The following is a 17,784-nucleotide window of genomic DNA, read 5'->3' as shown; positions in this document are numbered from 1 at the left end:
TCTCACTGATCACCATATTTTGCTCAAACAGAGCTGTACGATATTCAGACCAAGTTATTATTTACGTTGAGGTGCCTGGCTAGCTCAGTTGGTAGAGCATGAGACTCTTAATCTCAGGGTCGTGGGTTCGAGCCCCACGTTGGGCGAATCTTTTCTCTTCCGAAGCACGAACTCAATTTGCAAACAGCCATCCGCTTGGACTTTCGAGCAGGCTTGCCACCCTGCATTGCTGACTTGTCAGGCATAGCTGGTGTTACAGAAGACTATGGATTTGAATCCTAGCTATACCTTCACTCTGACCTTTTATCTCAATGACATACCTATTACCAATGAAACGTCCTCCTAAATGGTTTGAAGCAATGCTCCTTTTCTCGACAAGAAATAGAAAAGATGAGGGTTCAAGAAAAATACTTGCATCTGCTGAAGCTCAAACTCACAACCGTGACATCAATTTACTGCATACTGCTGTATAAGTACAACACGCTAACCGAATGCACCACAGGATCCATTAACAACACTCTCACTGATCACCATAGTTTGCTCAAATAGAGCTGTACGATATTCAGACCAAGTAATTATTACTGTTGAGGTGCCTGCCTAGCTCAGTCGGTAGAGCATGAGACTCTTAATCTCAGGGTCGTGGGTTCGAGCACCACGTTGGGTGAATCTTTTCTCTTCCGAAGCACGAACTCACTTTGCAAACAGCCATCCTCTTGGACATTCGAGCAGGCTTGCCACCCTGCATTGCTGACTTGTCAGGCATAGCTGGTTTTAAAGAAGACTATGGATTTGAATCCTAGCTATACCTTCACTCTGACCTTTTATCTCAATGACATACCTTTAACCAATGAAACGTCCTCCTAAATGGTTTGAAGCAATGCTCCTTTTCTCGACAAGAAATAGACAGGCAGAAGGTTCAAGAAAAATACTTGCATCTGCTGAGGCTCAAACTCACAACCGTGACATCAATTTACTGCATACTGCTGTATAAGTACAACACGCTAACCGAATGCACCACAGGATCCATTAACAACACTCTCACTGATCACCATATTTTGCTCAAACAGAGCTGTATGATATTCAGACCAAGTAATTATTACTGTTGAGGTGCCTGGCTAGCTCAGTCGGTAGAGCATGAGACTCTTAATCTCAGGGTCGTGGGTTCGAGCCCCACGTTGGGCGAATCTTTTCTCTTCCGAAGCACGAACTCACTTTGCAAACAGCCATCCGCTTGGACTTTCGAGCAGGCTTGCCACCCTGCATTGCTGACTTGTCAGGCATAGCTGGTTTTACAGAAGACTATGGATTTGAATCCTAGCTATACCTTCACTCTGACCTTTTATCTCAATGACATACCTATTACCAATGAAACGTCCTCCTAAATGGTTTGAAGCAATGCTCCTTTTCTCGACAAGAAATAGACAGGCAGAGGGTTCAAGAAAAATACTTGCATCTGCTGAAGCTCAAATTCACAACCGTGACATCAATTTAATTGCATACTGCTGTATAAGTACAACACGCTAACCGAATGCACCACAGGATCCATTAACAACACTCTCACTGATCACCATAGTTTGCTCAAATAGAGCTGTACGATATTCAGACCAAGTAATTATTACTGTTGAGGTGCCTGCCTAGCTCAGTCGGTAGAGCATGAGACTCTTAATCTCAGGGTCGTGGGTTCGAGCCCCACGTTGGGTGAATCTTTTCTCTTCCGAAGCACGAACTCACTTTGCAAACAGCCATCCTCTTGGACATTCGAGCAGGCTTGCCACCCTGCATTGCTGACTTGTCAGGCATAGCTGGTTTTAAAGAAGACTATGGATTTGAATCCTAGCTATACCTTCACTCTGACCTTTTATCTCAATGACATACCTATTACCAATGAAACGTCCTCCTAAATGGTTTGAAGCAATGCTCCTTTTCTCGACAAGAAATAGACAGGCAGAAGGTTCAAGAAAAATACTTGCATCTGCTGAGGCTCAAACTCACAACCTTGACATCAATTTACTGCATACTGCTGTATAAGTACAACACGCTAACCGAATGCACCACAGGATCCATTAACAACACTCTCACTGATCACCATATTTTGCTCAAACAGAGCTGTATGATATTCAGACCAAGTAATTATTACTGTTGAGGTGCCTGGCTAGCTCAGTCGGTAGAGCATGAGACTCTTAATCTCAGGGTCGTGGGTTCGAGCCCCACGTTGTGCGAATCTTTTCTCTTCCGAAGCACGAACTCACTTTGCAAACAGCCATCCGCTTGGACATTCGAGCAGGCTTGCCACCCTGCATTGCTGACTTGTCAGGCATAGCTGGTTTTACAGAAGACTATGGATTTGAATCCTAGCTATACCTTCACTCTGACCTTTTATCTCAATGACATACCTATTACCAATGAAACGTCCTCCTAAATGGTTTGAAGCAATGCTCCTTTTCTCGACAAGAAATAGACAGGCAGAAGGTTCAAGAAAAATACTTGCATCTGCTGAGGCTCAAACTCATAACCGTGACATCAATTTACTGCATACTGCTGTATAAGTACAACACGCTAACCGAATGCACCACAGGATCCATTAACAACACTCTCACTGATCACCATATTTTGCTCAAACAGAGCTGTACGATATTCAGACCAAGTTATTATTAATTTTGATGTGCCTGGCTAGCTCAGTCGGTAGAGCATGAGACTCTTAATCTCAGGGTCGTGGTTTGGAGCCCCACGTTGGGCGAATCTTTTCTCTTCCGAAGAACGAACTCAATTTGCAAACAGCCATCCGCTTGGACTTTCGAGCAGGCTTGCCACCCTGCATTGCTGACGTGTCAGGCATAGCTGGTGTTACAGAAGACTATGGATTTGAATCCTAGCTATACCTTCACTCTGACCTTTTATCTCAATGACATGCCTATTACCAATGAAACGTCCTCCTAAATGGTTTGAAGCAATGCTCCTTTTCTCGACAAGAAATAGAAAAGATGAGGGTTCAAGAAAAATACTTGCATCTGCTGAGGCTCAAACTCACAACCGTGACATCAATTTACTGCATACTGCTGTATAAGTACAACACGCTAACCGAATGCACCACAGGATCCATTAACAACACTTTCACTGATCACCATATTTTGCTCAAACAGAGATGTACGATATTCAGACCAAGTAATTATTACTTTTGAGGTGCCTGGCTAGCTCAGTCGGTAGAGCATGAGACTCTTAATCTCAGGGTCGTGGGTTCGAGCCCCACGTTGGGCGAATCTTTTCTCTTCCGAAGCACGAACTCAATTTGCAAACAGCCATCCGCTTGGACTTTCGAGCAGGCTTGCCACCCTGCATTGCTGACGTGTCAGGCATAGCTGGTGTTACAGAAGACTATGGATTTGAATCCTAGCTATACCTTCACTCTGACCTTTTATCTCAATGACATACCTATTACCAATGAAACGTCCTCCTAAATGGTTTGAAGCAATGCTCCTTTTCTCGACAAGAAATAGACAGGCAGAAGGTTCAAGAAAAATACTTGCATCTGCTGAGGCTCAAACTCACAACCGTGACATCAATTTACTGCATACTGCTGTATAAGTACAACACGCTAACCGAATGCACCACAGGATCCATTAACAACACTCTCACTGATCACCATATTTTGCTCAAACAGAGCTGTATGATATTCAGACCAAGTAATTATTACTGTTGAGGTGCCTGGCTAGCTCAGTCGGTAGAGCATGAGACTCTTAATCTCAGGGTCGTGGGTTCGAGCCCCACGTTGGGCGAATCTTTTCTCTTCCGAAGCACGAACTCACTTTGCAAACAGCCATCCGCTTGGACTTTCGAGCAGGCTTGCCACCCTGCATTGCTGACTTGTCAGGCATAGCTGGTTTTACAGAAGACTATGGATTTGAATCCTAGCTATACCTTCACTCTGACCTTTTATCTCAATGACATACCTATTACCAATGAAACGTCCTCCTAAATGGTTTGAAGCAATGCTCCTTTTCTCGACAAGAAATAGACAGGCAGAGGGTTCAAGAAAAATACTTGCATCTGCTGAAGCTCAAATTCACAACCGTGACATCAATTTAATTGCATACTGCTGTATAAGTACAACACGCTAACCGAATGCACCACAGGATCCATTAACAACACTCTCACTGATCACCATAGTTTGCTCAAATAGAGCTGTACGATATTCAGACCAAGTAATTATTACTGTTGAGGTGCCTGCCTAGCTCAGTCGGTAGAGCATGAGACTCTTAATCTCAGGGTCGTGGGTTCGAGCCCCACGTTGGGTGAATCTTTTCTCTTCCGAAGCACGAACTCACTTTGCAAACAGCCATCCTCTTGGACATTCGAGCAGGCTTGCCACCCTGCATTGCTGACTTGTCAGGCATAGCTGGTTTTAAAGAAGACTATGGATTTGAATCCTAGCTATACCTTCACTCTGACCTTTTATCTCAATGACATACCTATTACCAATGAAACGTCCTCCTAAATGGTTTGAAGCAATGCTCCTTTTCTCGACAAGAAATAGACAGGCAGAAGGTTCAAGAAAAATACTTGCATCTGCTGAGGCTCAAACTCACAACCTTGACATCAATTTACTGCATACTGCTGTATAAGTACAACACGCTAACCGAATGCACCACAGGATCCATTAACAACACTCTCACTGATCACCATATTTTGCTCAAACAGAGCTGTATGATATTCAGACCAAGTAATTATTACTGTTGAGGTGCCTGGCTAGCTCAGTCGGTAGAGCATGAGACTCTTAATCTCAGGGTCGTGGGTTCGAGCCCCACGTTGTGCGAATCTTTTCTCTTCCGAAGCACGAACTCACTTTGCAAACAGCCATCCGCTTGGACATTCGAGCAGGCTTGCCACCCTGCATTGCTGACTTGTCAGGCATAGCTGGTTTTACAGAAGACTATGGATTTGAATCCTAGCTATACCTTCACTCTGACCTTTTATCTCAATGACATACCTATTACCAATGAAACGTCCTCCTAAATGGTTTGAAGCAATGCTCCTTTTCTCGACAAGAAATAGACAGGCAGAAGGTTCAAGAAAAATACTTGCATCTGCTGAGGCTCAAACTCATAACCGTGACATCAATTTACTGCATACTGCTGTATAAGTACAACACGCTAACCGAATGCACCACAGGATCCATTAACAACACTCTCACTGATCACCATATTTTGCTCAAACAGAGCTGTACGATATTCAGACCAAGTTATTATTAATTTTGATGTGCCTGGCTAGCTCAGTCGGTAGAGCATGAGACTCTTAATCTCAGGGTCGTGGTTTGGAGCCCCACGTTGGGCGAATCTTTTCTCTTCCGAAGAACGAACTCAATTTGCAAACAGCCATCCGCTTGGACTTTCGAGCAGGCTTGCCACCCTGCATTGCTGACGTGTCAGGCATAGCTGGTGTTACAGAAGACTATGGATTTGAATCCTAGCTATACCTTCACTCTGACCTTTTATCTCAATGACATGCCTATTACCAATGAAACGTCCTCCTAAATGGTTTGAAGCAATGCTCCTTTTCTCGACAAGAAATAGAAAAGATGAGGGTTCAAGAAAAATACTTGCATCTGCTGAGGCTCAAACTCACAACCGTGACATCAATTTACTGCATACTGCTGTATAAGTACAACACGCTAACCGAATGCACCACAGGATCCATTAACAACACTTTCACTGATCACCATATTTTGCTCAAACAGAGATGTACGATATTCAGACCAAGTAATTATTACTTTTGAGGTGCCTGGCTAGCTCAGTCGGTAGAGCATGAGACTCTTAATCTCAGGGTCGTGGGTTCGAGCCCCACGTTGGGCGAATCTTTTCTCTTCCGAAGCACGAACTCAATTTGCAAACAGCCATCCGCTTGGACTTTCGAGCAGGCTTGCCACCCTGCATTGCTGACGTGTCAGGCATAGCTGGTGTTACAGAAGACTATGGATTTGAATCCTAGCTATACCTTCACTCTGACCTTTTATCTCAATGACATACCTATTACCAATGAAACGTCCTCCTAAATGGTTTGAAGCAATGCTCCTTTTCTCGACAAGAAATAGACAGGCAGAAGGTTCAAGAAAAATACTTGCATCTGCTGAGGCTCAAACTCATAACCGTGACATCAATTTACTGCATACTGCTGTATAAGTACAACACGCTAACCGAATGCACCACAGGATCCATTAACAACACTCTCACTGATCACCATATTTTGCTCAAACAGAGCTGTACGATATTCAGACCAAGTTATTATTAATTTTGATGTGCCTGGCTAGCTCAGTCGGTAGAGCATGAGACTCTTAATCTCAGGGTCGTGGTTTGGAGCCCCACGTTGGGCGAATCTTTTCTCTTCCGAAGCACGAACTCACTTTGCAAACAGCCATCCGCTTGGACTTTCGAGCAGGCTTGCCACCCTGCATTGCTGACGTTTCAGGCATAGCTGATGTCACAGAAGACTATGGATTTGAATCCTAGCTATACCTTCACTCTGACCTTTTATCTCAATGACATACCTATTACCAATGAAACGTCCTCCTAAATGGTTTGAAGCAATGCTCCTTTTCTCGACAAGAAAAAGACAGGCAGAGGGTTCAAGAAAAATACTTGCATCTGCTGAGGCTCAAACTCACAACCGTGACATCAATTTACTGCATACTGCTGTATAAGTACAACACGCTAACCGAATGCACCACAGGATCCATTAACAACACTCTCACTGATCACCATATTTTGCTCAAACAGAGCTGTACGATATTCAGACCAAGTTATTATTAATGTTGAGGTGCCTGGCTAGCTCAGTTGGTAGAGCATGAGACTCTTAATCTTAGGGTCGTGGGTTCGAGCCCCACGTTGGGTGAATCTTTTCTCTTCCGAAGAACGAACTCAATTTGCAAACAGCCATCCGCTTGGACTTTCGAGCAGGCTTGCCACCCTGCATTGCTGACGTGTCAGGCATAGCTGGTGTTACAGAAGACTATGGATTTGAATCCTAGCTATACCTTCACTCTGACCTTTTATCTCAATGACATGCCTATTACCAATGAAACGTCCTCCTAAATGGTTTGAAGCAATGCTCCTTTTCTCGACAAGAAATAGAAAAGATGAGGGTTCAAGAAAAATACTTGCATCTGCTGAGGCTCAAACTCACAACCGTGACATCAATTTACTGCATACTGCTGTATAAGTACAACACGCTAACCGAATGCACCACAGGATCCATTAACAACACTTTCACTGATCACCATATTTTGCTCAAACAGAGATGTACGATATTCAGACCAAGTAATTATTACTTTTGAGGTGCCTGGCTAGCTCAGTCGGTAGAGCATGAGACTCTTAATCTCAGGGTCGTGGGTTCGAGCCCCACGTTGGGCGAATCTTTTCTCTTCCGAAGCACGAACTCAATTTGCAAACAGCCATCCGCTTGGACTTTCGAGCAGGCTTGCCACCCTGCATTGCTGACGTGTCAGGCATAGCTGGTGTTACAGAAGACTATGGATTTGAATCCTAGCTATACCTTCACTCTGACCTTTTATCTCAATGACATACCTATTACCAATGAAACGTCCTCCTAAATGGTTTGAAGCAATGCTCCTTTTCTCGACAAGAAATAGACAGGCAGAAGGTTCAAGAAAAATACTTGCATCTGCTGAGGCTCAAACTCATAACCGTGACATCAATTTACTGCATACTGCTGTATAAGTACAACACGCTAACCGAATGCACCACAGGATCCATTAACAACACTTTCACTGATCACCATATTTTGCTCAAACAGAGCTGTACGATATTCAGACCAAGTAATTATTAATGTTGATATGCCTAGCTAGCTCAGTCGGTAGAGCATGAGACTCTTAATCTCAAGGTCGTGGGTTCGAGCCCCACGTTGGGTGACACTTTTCTCTTCCGAAGCACGAACTCACTTTGCAAACAGCCATCCGCTTGGACTTTCGAGCAGGCTTGCCACCCTGCATTGCTGACGTGTCAGGCATAGCTGGTGTTACAGAAGACTATGGATTTGAATCCTAGCTATACCTTCACTCTGACCTTTTATCTCAATGACATGCCTATTACCAATGAAACGTCCTCCTAAATGGTTTGAAGCAATGCTCCTTTTCTCGACAAGAAATAGAAAAGATGAGGGTTCAAGAAAAATACTTGCATCTGCTGAGGCTCAAACTCACAACCGTGACATCAATTTACTGCATACTGCTGTATAAGTACAACACGCTAACCGAATGCACCACAGGATCCATTAACAACACTTTCACTGATCACCATATTTTGCTCAAACAGAGATGTACGATATTCAGACCAAGTAATTATTACTTTTGAGGTGCCTGGCTAGCTCAGTCGGTAGAGCATGAGACTCTTAATCTCAGGGTCGTGGGTTCGAGCCCCACGTTGGGCGAATCTTTTCTCTTCCGAAGCACGAACTCAATTTGCAAACAGCCATCCGCTTGGACTTTCGAGCAGGCTTGCCACCCTGCATTGCTGACGTGTCAGGCATAGCTGGTGTTACAGAAGACTATGGATTTGAATCCTAGCTATACCTTCACTCTGACCTTTTATCTCAATGACATACCTATTACCAATGAAACGTCCTCCTAAATGGTTTGAAGCAATGCTCCTTTTCTCGACAAGAAATAGACAGGCAGAAGGTTCAAGAAAAATACTTGCATCTGCTGAGGCTCAAACTCATAACCGTGACATCAATTTACTGCATACTGCTGTATAAGTACAACACGCTAACCGAATGCACCACAGGATCCATTAACAACACTTTCACTGATCACCATATTTTGCTCAAACAGAGCTGTACGATATTCAGACCAAGTAATTATTAATGTTGAAATGCCTAGCTAGCTCAGTCGGTAGAGCATGAGACTCTTAATCTCAAGGTCGTGGGTTCGAGCCCCACGTTGGGTGACACTTTTCTCTTCCGAAGCACGAACTCACTTTGCAAACAGCCATCCGCTTGGACTTTCGAGCAGGCTTGCCACCCTGCATTGCTGACGTGTCAGGCATAGCTGGTGTTACAGAAGACTATGGATTTGAATCCTAGCTATACCTTCACTCTGACCTTTTATCTCAATGACATACCTATTACCAATGAAACGTCCTCCTAAATGGTTTGAAGCAATGCTCCTTTTCTCGACAAGAAATAGACAGGCAGAGGGTTCAAGAAAAATACTTGCATCTGCTGAGGCTCAAACTCACAACCTTGACATCAATTTACTGCATACTGCTGTATAAGTACAACACGCTAACCGAATGCACCACAGGATCCATTAACAACATTCTCACTGATCACCATATTTTGCTCAAACAGAGCTGTACGATATTCAGACCAAGTAATTATCACTGTTGACGTGCCTGGCTAGCTCAGTCGGTAGAGCATGAGACTCTTAATCTCAGGGTCGTGGGTTCGAGCCCCACGTTGGGCGAAGCTTTTCTCTTCCGAAGCACGAACTCACTTTGCAAACAGCCATCCGCTTGGACTTTCGAGCAGGCTTGCCACCCTGCATTGCTGACGTGTCAGGCATAGCTGGTGTTACAGAAGACTATGGATTTGAATCCTAGCTATACCTTCACTCTGACCTTCTATCTCAATGACATACCTATTACCAATGAAACGTCCTCCTAAATGGTTTGAAGCAATGCTCCTTTTCTCAACAAGAAATAGACAGGCAGAGGGTTCAAGAAAAATACTTGCATTTGCTGAGGCTCAAACTCACAACCGTGACATCAATTTACTGCATACTGCTGTATAAGTACAACACGCTAACCGAATGCACCACAGGATCCATTAACAACATTCTCACTGATCACCATATTTTGCTCAAACAGAGCTATACGATATTCAGACCAAGTAATTATCACTGTTGAAGTGCCTGGCTAGCTCAGTCGGTAAAGCATGATACTCTTATTCTCAGGGTCGTGGGTTCGAGCCCCACGTTAGGCGAATCTTTTCTCTTCCGAAGCACGAACTCACTTTGCAAACAGCCATCCGCTTGGACTTTCGAGCAGGCTTGCCACCCTGCATTGCTGATGTGTCAGGCATAGCTGGTGTTACAGAAGACTATGGATTTGAATCCTAGCTATACCTTCACTCTGACCTTTTATCTCAATGACATACCTATTACCAATGAAACGTCCTCCTAAATGGTTTGAAGCAATGCTCCTTTTCTCAACAAGAAATAGACAGGCAGAGGTTTCAAGAAAAATACTTGCATCTGCTGAGGCTCAAACTCACAACCGTGACATCAATTTACTGCATACTGCTGTATAAGTACAACACGCTAACCGAATGCACCACAGGATCCATTAACAACATTCTCACTGATCAGCATATTTTGCTCAAACAGAGCTGTACGATATTCAGACCAAGTAATTATCACTGTTGAGGTGCCTGGCTAGCTCAGTCGGTAGAGCATGAGACTCTTAATCTCAGGGTCCTGGGTTCGAGCCCCACGTTGGGTGAATCTTTTCGCTTCCGAAGCACGAACTCACTTTGCAAACAGCCATCCGCTTGGACATTCGAGCAGGCTTGCCACCCTGCATTGCTGTCTTGTCAGGCATAGCTGGTTTTACAGAACACTATGGATTTGAATCCTAGCTATACCTTCACTCTGACCTTTTATCTCAATGACATACCTATTACCAATGAAACGTCCTCCTAAATGGTTTGAAGCAATGCTCCTTTTCTCGACAAGAAATAGACAGGCAGAAGGTTCAAGAAAAATACTTGCATCTGCTGAGGCTCAAACTCATAACCGTGACATCAATTTACTGCATACTGCTGTATAAGTACAACACGCTAACCGAATGCACCACAGGATCCATTAACAACACTTTCACTGATCACCATATTTTGCTCAAACAGAGCTGTACGATATTCAGACCAAGTAATTATTAATGTTGATATGCCTAGCTAGCTCAGTCGGTAGAGCATGAGACTCTTAATCTCAAGGTCGTGGGTTCGAGCCCCACGTTGCGTGACACTTTTCTCTTCCGAAGCACGAACTCACTTTGCAAACAGCCATCCGCTTGGACTTTCGAGCAGGCTTGCCACCCTGCATTGCTGACGTGTCAGGCATAGCTGGTGTTACAGAAGACTATGGATTTGAATCCTAGCTATACCTTCACTCTGACCTTTTATCTCAATGACATGCCTATTACCAATGAAACGTCCTCCTAAATGGTTTGAAGCAATGCTCCTTTTCTCGACAAGAAATAGAAAAGATGAGGGTTCAAGAAAAATACTTGCATCTGCTGAGGCTCAAACTCACAACCGTGACATCAATTTACTGCATACTGCTGTATAAGTACAACACGCTAACCGAATGCACCACAGGATCCATTAACAACACTTTCACTGATCACCATATTTTGCTCAAACAGAGATGTACGATATTCAGACCAAGTTATTATTAATGTTGAGGTGCCTGGCTAGCTCAGTTGGTAGAGCATGAGACTCTTAATCTTAGGGTCGTGGGTTCGAGCCCCACGTTGGGTGAATCTTTTCTCTTCCGAAGAACGAACTCAATTTGCAAACAGCCATCCGCTTGGACTTTCGAGCAGGCTTGCCACCCTGCATTGCTGACGTGTCAGGCATAGCTGGTGTTACAGAAGACTATGGATTTGAATCCTAGCTATACCTTCACTCTGACCTTTTATCTCAATGACATGCCTATTACCAATGAAACGTCCTCCTAAATGGTTTGAAGCAATGCTCCTTTTCTCGACAAGAAATAGAAAAGATGAGGGTTCAAGAAAAATACTTGCATCTGCTGAGGCTCAAACTCACAACCGTGACATCAATTTACTGCATACTGCTGTATAAGTACAACACGCTAACCGAATGCACCACAGGATCCATTAACAACACTTTCACTGATCACCATATTTTGCTCAAACAGAGATGTACGATATTCAGACCAAGTAATTATTACTTTTGAGGTGCCTGGCTAGCTCAGTCGGTAGAGCATGAGACTCTTAATCTCAGGGTCGTGGGTTCGAGCCCCACGTTGGGCGAATCTTTTCTCTTCCGAAGCACGAACTCAATTTGCAAACAGCCATCCGCTTGGACTTTCGAGCAGGCTTGCCACCCTGCATTGCTGACGTGTCAGGCATAGCTGGTGTTACAGAAGACTATGGATTTGAATCCTAGCTATACCTTCACTCTGACCTTTTATCTCAATGACATACCTATTACCAATGAAACGTCCTCCTAAATGGTTTGAAGCAATGCTCCTTTTCTCGACAAGAAATAGACAGGAAAAAGGTTCAAGAAAAATACTTGCATCTGCTGAGGCTCAAACTCATAACCGTGACATCAATTTACTGCATACTGCTGTATAAGTACAACACGCTAACCGAATGCACCACAGGATCCATTAACAACACTTTCACTGATCACCATATTTTGCTCAAACAGAGCTGTACGATATTCAGACCAAGTAATTATTAATGTTGATATGCCTAGCTAGCTCAATCGGTAGAGCATGAGACTCTTAATCTCAAGGTCGTGTGTTCGAGCCCCACGTTGGGTGACACTTTTCTCTTCCGAAGCACGAACTCACTTTGCAAACAGCCATCCGCTTGGACTTTCGAGCAGGCTTGCCACCCTGCATTGCTGACGTGTCAGGCATAGCTGGTGTTACAGAAGACTATGGATTTGAATCCTAGCTATACCTTCACTCTGACCTTTTATCTCAATGACATGCCTATTACCAATGAAACGTCCTCCTAAATGGTTTGAAGCAATGCTCCTTTTCTCGACAAGAAATAGAAAAGATGAGGGTTCAAGAAAAATACTTGCATCTGCTGAGGCTCAAACTCACAACCGTGACATCAATTTACTGCATACTGCTGTATAAGTACAACACGCTAACCGAATGCACCACAGGATCCATTAACAACACTTTCACTGATCACCATATTTTGCTCAAACAGAGATGTACGATATTCAGACCAAGTAATTATTACTTTTGAGGTGCCTGGCTAGCTCAGTCGGTAGAGCATGAGACTCTTAATCTCAGGGTCGTGGGTTCGAGCCCCACGTTGGGCGAATCTTTTCTCTTCCGAAGCACGAACTCAATTTGCAAACAGCCATCCGCTTGGACTTTCGAGCAGGCTTGCCACCCTGCATTGCTGACGTGTCAGGCATAGCTGGTGTTACAGAAGACTATGGATTTGAATCCTAGCTATACCTTCACTCTGACCTTTTATCTCAATGACATACCTATTACCAATGAAACGTCCTCCTAAATGGTTTGAAGCAATGCTCCTTTTCTCGACAAGAAATAGACAGGCAGAAGGTTCAAGAAAAATACTTGCATCTGCTGAGGCTCAAACTCATAACCGTGACATCAATTTACTGCATACTGCTGTATAAGTACAACACGCTAACCGAATGCACCACAGGATCCATTAACAACACTTTCACTGATCACCATATTTTGCTCAAACAGAGCTGTACGATATTCAGACCAAGTAATTATTAATGTTGATATGCCTAGCTAGCTCAGTCGGTAGAGCATGAGACTCTTAATCTCAAGGTCGTGGGTTCGAGCCCCACGTTGGGTGACACTTTTCTCTTCCGAAGCACGAACTCACTTTGCAAACAGCCATCCGCTTGGACTTTCGAGCAGGCTTGCCACCCTGCATTGCTGACGTGTCAGGCATAGCTGGTGTTACAGAAGACTATGGATTTGAATCCTAGCTATACCTTCACTCTGACCTTTTATCTCAATGACATACCTATTACCAATGAAACGTCCTCCTAAATGGTTTGAAGCAATGCTCCTTTTCTCGACAAGAAATAGACAGGCAGAGGGTTCAAGAAAAATACTTGCATCTGCTGAGGCTCAAACTCACAACCTTGACATCAATTTACTGCATACTGCTGTATAAGTACAACACGCTAACCGAATGCACCACAGGATCCATTAACAACATTCTCACTGATCACCATATTTTGCTCAAACAGAGCTGTACGATATTCAGACCAAGTAATTATCACTGTTGACGTGCCTGGCTAGCTCAGTCGGTAGAGCATGAGACTCTTAATCTCAGGGTCGTGGGTTCGAGCCCCACGTTGGGCGAAGCTTTTCTCTTCCGAAGCACGAACTCACTTTGCAAACAGCCATCCGCTTGGACTTTCGAGCAGGCTTGCCACCCTGCATTGCTGACGTGTCAGGCATAGCTGGTGTTACAGAAGACTATGGATTTGAATCCTAGCTATACCTTCACTCTGACCTTCTATCTCAATGACATACCTATTACCAATGAAACGTCCTCCTAAATGGTTTGAAGCAATGCTCCTTTTCTCAACAAGAAATAGACAGGCAGAGGGTTCAAGAAAAATACTTGCATTTGCTGAGGCTCAAACTCACAACCGTGACATCAATTTACTGCATACTGCTGTATAAGTACAACACGCTAACCGAATGCACCACAGGATCCATTAACAACATTCTCACTGATCACCATATTTTGCTCAAACAGAGCTATACGATATTCAGACCAAGTAATTATCACTGTTGAAGTGCCTGGCTAGCTCAGTCGGTAAAGCATGATACTCTTATTCTCAGGGTCGTGGGTTCGAGCCCCACGTTAGGCGAATCTTTTCTCTTCCGAAGCACGAACTCACTTTGCAAACAGCCATCCGCTTGGACTTTCGAGCAGGCTTGCCACCCTGCATTGCTGATGTGTCAGGCATAGCTGGTGTTACAGAAGACTATGGATTTGAATCCTAGCTATACCTTCACTCTGACCTTTTATCTCAATGACATACCTATTACCAATGAAACGTCCTCCTAAATGGTTTGAAGCAATGCTCCTTTTCTCAACAAGAAATAGACAGGCAGAGGTTTCAAGAAAAATACTTGCATCTGCTGAGGCTCAAACTCACAACCGTGACATCAATTTACTGCATACTGCTGTATAAGTACAACACGCTAACCGAATGCACCACAGGATCCATTAACAACATTCTCACTGATCAGCATATTTTGCTCAAACAGAGCTGTACGATATTCAGACCAAGTAATTATCACTGTTGAGGTGCCTGGCTAGCTCAGTCGGTAGAGCATGAGACTCTTAATCTCAGGGTCGTGGGTTCGAGCCCCACGTTGGGTGAATCTTTTCGCTTCCGAAGCACGAACTCACTTTGCAAACAGCCATCCGCTTGGACATTCGAGCAGGCTTGCCACCCTGCATTGCTGTCTTGTCAGGCATAGCTGGTTTTACAGAACACTATGGATTTGAATCCTAGCTATACCTTCACTCTGACCTTTTATCTCAATGACATACCTATTACCAATGAAACGTCCTCCTAAATGGTTTGAAGCAATGCTCCTTTTCTCGACAAGAAATAGACAGGCAGAAGGTTCAAGAAAAATACTTGCATCTGCTGAGGCTCAAACTCATAACCGTGACATCAATTTACTGCATACTGCTGTATAAGTACAACACGCTAACCGAATGCACCACAGGATCCATTAACAACACTTTCACTGATCACCATATTTTGCTCAAACAGAGCTGTACGATATTCAGACCAAGTAATTATTAATGTTGATATGCCTAGCTAGCTCAGTCGGTAGAGCATGAGACTCTTAATCTCAAGGTCGTGGGTTCGAGCCCCACGTTGGGTGACACTTTTCTCTTCCGAAGCACGAACTCACTTTGCAAACAGCCATCCGCTTGGACTTTCGAGCAGGCTTGCCACCCTGCATTGCTGACGTGTCAGGCATAGCTGGTGTTACAGAAGACTATGGATTTGAATCCTAGCTATACCTTCACTCTGACCTTTTATCTCAATGACATGCCTATTACCAATGAAACGTCCTCCTAAATGGTTTGAAGCAATGCTCCTTTTCTCGACAAGAAATAGAAAAGATGAGGGTTCAAGAAAAATACTTGCATCTGCTGAGGCTCAAACTCACAACCGTGACATCAATTTACTGCATACTGCTGTATAAGTACAACACGCTAACCGAATGCACCACAGGATCCATTAACAACACTTTCACTGATCACCATATTTTGCTCAAACAGAGATGTACGATATTCAGACCAAGTAATTATTACTTTTGAGGTGCCTGGCTAGCTCAGTCGGTAGAGCATGAGACTCTTAATCTCAGGGTCGTGGGTTCGAGCCCCACGTTGGGCGAATCTTTTCTCTTCCGAAGCACGAACTCAATTTGCAAACAGCCATCCGCTTGGACTTTCGAGCAGGCTTGCCACCCTGCATTGCTGACGTGTCAGGCATAGCTGGTGTTACAGAAGACTATGGATTTGAATCCTAGCTATACCTTCACTCTGACCTTTTATCTCAATGACATACCTATTACCAATGAAACGTCCTCCTAAATGGTTTGAAGCAATGCTCCTTTTCTCGACAAGAAATAGACAGGCAGAAGGTTCAAGAAAAATACTTGCATCTGCTGAGGCTCAAACTCATAACCGTGACATCAATTTACTGCATACTGCTGTATAAGTACAACACGCTAACCGAATGCACCACAGGATCCATTAACAACACTTTCACTGATCACCATATTTTGCTCAAACAGAGCTGTACGATATTCAGACCAAGTAATTATTAATGTTGATATGCCTAGCTAGCTCAGTCGGTAGAGCATGAGACTCTTAATCTCAAGGTCGTGGGTTCGAGCCCCACGTTGGGTGACACTTTTCTCTTCCGAAGCACGAACTCACTTTGCAAACAGCCATCCGCTTGGACTTTCGAGCAGGCTTGCCACCCTGCATTGCTGACGTGTCAGGCATAGCTGGTGTTACAGAAGACTATGGATTTGAATCCTAGCTATACCTTCACTCTGACCTTTTATCTCAATGACATACCTATTACCAATGAAACGTCCTCCTAAATGGTTTGAAGCAATGCTCCTTTTCTCGACAAGAAATAGACAGGCAGAGGGTTCAAGAAAAATACTTGCATCTGCTGAGGCTCAAACTCACAACCTTGACATCAATTTACTGCATACTGCTGTATAAGTACAACACGCTAACCGAATGCACCACAGGATCCATTAACAACATTCTCACTGATCACCATATTTTGCTCAAACAGAGCTGTACGATATTCAGACCAAGTAATTATCACTGTTGACGTGCCTGGCTAGCTCAGTCGGTAGAGCATGAGACTCTTAATCTCAGGGTCGTGGGTTCGAGCCCCACGTTGGGCGAAGCTTTTCTCTTCTGAAGCACGAACTCACTTTGCAAACAGCCATCCGCTTGGACTTTCGAGCAGGCTTGCCACCCTGCATTGCTGACGTGTCAGGCATAGCTGGTTTTACAGAACACTATGGATTTGAATCCTAGCTATACCTTCACTCTGACCTTTTATCTCAATGACATACCTATTACCAATGAAACGTCCTCCTAAATGGTTTGAAGCAATGCTCCTTTTCTCGACAAGAAATAGACAGGCAGAAGGTTCAAGAAAAATACTTGCATCTGCTGAGGCTCAAACTCATAACCGTGACATCAATTTACTGCATACTGCTGTATAAGTACAACACGCTAACCGAATGCACCACAGGATCCATTAACAACACTTTCACTGATCACCATATTTTGCTCAAACAGAGCTGTACGATATTCAGACCAAGTAATTACTACTGTTAAGTTGCCTGGCTAGCTCAGTCGGTAGAGCATGAGACTCTTAATCTCAGGGTCGTGGGTTCCAGCCCCACGTTAGGCGAAACTTTTCTCTTCCGAAGCACGA

General features: G+C 44.0%; 19 non-coding genes across 19 annotated transcripts; all 19 read left to right on the top strand.

Annotated features, from left to right (window-relative positions):
• The first annotated feature begins 73 nt into the window (after positions 1–73).
• trnak-cuu (transfer RNA lysine (anticodon CUU)) lies at positions 74–146 on the top strand. Its single transcript has one exon. It is a non-coding gene; the product is annotated as a tRNA-Lys (tRNA).
• Positions 147–1,109: 963 nt separating this feature from the next.
• On the top strand, positions 1,110–1,182 carry trnak-cuu (transfer RNA lysine (anticodon CUU)). Its single transcript has one exon. It is a non-coding gene; the product is annotated as a tRNA-Lys (tRNA).
• A 2,000-nt stretch (positions 1,183–3,182) lies between these two features.
• Positions 3,183–3,255, top strand: trnak-cuu (transfer RNA lysine (anticodon CUU)). Its single transcript has one exon. It is a non-coding gene; the product is annotated as a tRNA-Lys (tRNA).
• Positions 3,256–3,700: 445 nt separating this feature from the next.
• On the top strand, positions 3,701–3,773 carry trnak-cuu (transfer RNA lysine (anticodon CUU)). The gene has a single exon. It is a non-coding gene; the product is annotated as a tRNA-Lys (tRNA).
• A 2,000-nt stretch (positions 3,774–5,773) lies between these two features.
• On the top strand, positions 5,774–5,846 carry trnak-cuu (transfer RNA lysine (anticodon CUU)). Its single transcript has one exon. It is a non-coding gene; the product is annotated as a tRNA-Lys (tRNA).
• A 1,481-nt stretch (positions 5,847–7,327) lies between these two features.
• Positions 7,328–7,400, top strand: trnak-cuu (transfer RNA lysine (anticodon CUU)). Its single transcript has one exon. It is a non-coding gene; the product is annotated as a tRNA-Lys (tRNA).
• Positions 7,401–7,845: 445 nt separating this feature from the next.
• Positions 7,846–7,918, top strand: trnak-cuu (transfer RNA lysine (anticodon CUU)). Its single transcript has one exon. It is a non-coding gene; the product is annotated as a tRNA-Lys (tRNA).
• Positions 7,919–8,363: 445 nt separating this feature from the next.
• Positions 8,364–8,436, top strand: trnak-cuu (transfer RNA lysine (anticodon CUU)). The gene has a single exon. It is a non-coding gene; the product is annotated as a tRNA-Lys (tRNA).
• Positions 8,437–8,881: 445 nt separating this feature from the next.
• Positions 8,882–8,954, top strand: trnak-cuu (transfer RNA lysine (anticodon CUU)). Its single transcript has one exon. It is a non-coding gene; the product is annotated as a tRNA-Lys (tRNA).
• Positions 8,955–9,399: 445 nt separating this feature from the next.
• On the top strand, positions 9,400–9,472 carry trnak-cuu (transfer RNA lysine (anticodon CUU)). The gene has a single exon. It is a non-coding gene; the product is annotated as a tRNA-Lys (tRNA).
• A 2,517-nt stretch (positions 9,473–11,989) lies between these two features.
• Positions 11,990–12,062, top strand: trnak-cuu (transfer RNA lysine (anticodon CUU)). The gene has a single exon. It is a non-coding gene; the product is annotated as a tRNA-Lys (tRNA).
• Positions 12,063–13,025: 963 nt separating this feature from the next.
• On the top strand, positions 13,026–13,098 carry trnak-cuu (transfer RNA lysine (anticodon CUU)). Its single transcript has one exon. It is a non-coding gene; the product is annotated as a tRNA-Lys (tRNA).
• A 445-nt stretch (positions 13,099–13,543) lies between these two features.
• Positions 13,544–13,616, top strand: trnak-cuu (transfer RNA lysine (anticodon CUU)). Its single transcript has one exon. It is a non-coding gene; the product is annotated as a tRNA-Lys (tRNA).
• Positions 13,617–14,061: 445 nt separating this feature from the next.
• Positions 14,062–14,134, top strand: trnak-cuu (transfer RNA lysine (anticodon CUU)). Its single transcript has one exon. It is a non-coding gene; the product is annotated as a tRNA-Lys (tRNA).
• A 963-nt stretch (positions 14,135–15,097) lies between these two features.
• Positions 15,098–15,170, top strand: trnak-cuu (transfer RNA lysine (anticodon CUU)). Its single transcript has one exon. It is a non-coding gene; the product is annotated as a tRNA-Lys (tRNA).
• A 445-nt stretch (positions 15,171–15,615) lies between these two features.
• On the top strand, positions 15,616–15,688 carry trnak-cuu (transfer RNA lysine (anticodon CUU)). The gene has a single exon. It is a non-coding gene; the product is annotated as a tRNA-Lys (tRNA).
• A 445-nt stretch (positions 15,689–16,133) lies between these two features.
• Positions 16,134–16,206, top strand: trnak-cuu (transfer RNA lysine (anticodon CUU)). The gene has a single exon. It is a non-coding gene; the product is annotated as a tRNA-Lys (tRNA).
• Positions 16,207–16,651: 445 nt separating this feature from the next.
• Positions 16,652–16,724, top strand: trnak-cuu (transfer RNA lysine (anticodon CUU)). The gene has a single exon. It is a non-coding gene; the product is annotated as a tRNA-Lys (tRNA).
• A 445-nt stretch (positions 16,725–17,169) lies between these two features.
• On the top strand, positions 17,170–17,242 carry trnak-cuu (transfer RNA lysine (anticodon CUU)). The gene has a single exon. It is a non-coding gene; the product is annotated as a tRNA-Lys (tRNA).
• Positions 17,243–17,784: the final 542 nt, after the last annotated feature.

This window comes from Salvelinus fontinalis, unplaced genomic scaffold (genome assembly GCF_029448725.1).
Source record: "Salvelinus fontinalis isolate EN_2023a unplaced genomic scaffold, ASM2944872v1 scaffold_0316, whole genome shotgun sequence".
NCBI classification, from domain to species: domain Eukaryota; kingdom Metazoa; phylum Chordata; class Actinopteri; order Salmoniformes; family Salmonidae; genus Salvelinus; species Salvelinus fontinalis.
This window is presented reverse-complemented; position numbering and strand designations above follow the sequence as displayed.